At 37.8% G+C, this 1,131-nt stretch overlaps 1 long non-coding RNA gene across 1 annotated transcript; it reads right to left on the bottom strand.

Annotated features, from left to right (window-relative positions):
• Positions 1-1,131, bottom strand: LOC113963069. The gene is made up of 3 exons (XR_003532628.1): positions 1,090-1,131; positions 734-937; positions 1-40 (listed from the first exon to the last, which is right to left on the bottom strand). It is a non-coding gene; the product is annotated as an uncharacterized LOC113963069 (long non-coding RNA).

Genomic DNA, 1,131 nt, shown 5'->3' with positions numbered 1-1,131 from the left:
CTGTCTCCAGCTTCTTCTTGGTGTTGATCAAGCTGGTGTTCTGTTGAAGGGCATGAACGTCACAGTTTTGGTTTTTTTAGCTTGCAGTATCATATCAAGCAATTTGCATAACTTTTTTAATATAGGTTGTGCCATCAGGTCACATTCTATTCTAATGGAGCTGCTGCAGTAGCTGTCAGTATCTTAGATATGATGTGCTACAGTATTTCGTGAACATCCTTCATAAAGTCTTTCTTAACAGTTTCTTAGGCAACAGAGAAGAAATTTAGACTGAAAAATTAAAAAAAGACATGATTTTTCCTTACCATTTTCAATCTAGTGATCATAAAACTTTGAAATGGTTCTATTGAATGCTTATAATGACATTGTTAAACTTAATGACAAATGTTAGTGTACTGCTGTTTTGTTAATAGTTGGCCGATGTTTGCCTTTAAAGTCTCAAATGGAAATGTGAAAGGTGTTGAACTCAAGTAAGTAATAGAGTAAGAACGTCAAGTATCTCTCTGAAATTATTACTTTTAAGGTATCTATGCTGTAGTCTACTGAAATTCATATTATAATTATGTCTGAAAAGACAGTCTTAATATTATCTGTTACGTATTACTTCTTATTTACTGTGAAATTACTTCATTTTACAAAATACTGTTACAGTTCAGCCAGTCTTCAGTGGCTGAATATGTAATTTATATGTATGGAGCAAAAGTATAAATACCAAATGTATTTATATACTAACCTGGCTATGTAGGAGCTGAACTCTCTCACTTGCATCCAGGAGCTCCTGCTCAGCCACTTTCCTCGACCGCTCCGTCTGCTCCAGGGCTGCCCGTAGCTCCTCAACTTCAGCCTGCAGCAGGTTTGCTCTGCGCTCCACCATGGCCACCTGCTCCTTCAGGTCCTCTTGTGCCCTGACAGCATCATCCAAGTGTATCTGGGTATCCTGGAAAGAGAGTCAAGACAGATTGTGAGGTGTGTATTTTCTATTTTCCTATTTTCTGTTTTCCCATCAATATAGAACTGACAGAATTGCACAACAGGAAAAAAATTTAGTTGTGGCAGAAACCAGTCATCGCATGTTTAATTACGCCATACCTTCAGCACTGCTTGTGCATTTCTCAGGTTCTTTTGTGCCTC

Source organism: Neopelma chrysocephalum, unplaced genomic scaffold (assembly GCF_003984885.1).
Source record: "Neopelma chrysocephalum unplaced genomic scaffold, ASM398488v2 Primary Assembly neopelma1_188646, whole genome shotgun sequence".
Lineage (NCBI taxonomy): Eukaryota > Metazoa > Chordata > Aves > Passeriformes > Pipridae > Neopelma > Neopelma chrysocephalum.
The sequence above is the reverse complement of the archived record's forward strand: the minus strand, read 5'-3'. Positions and strand labels throughout refer to the sequence as shown.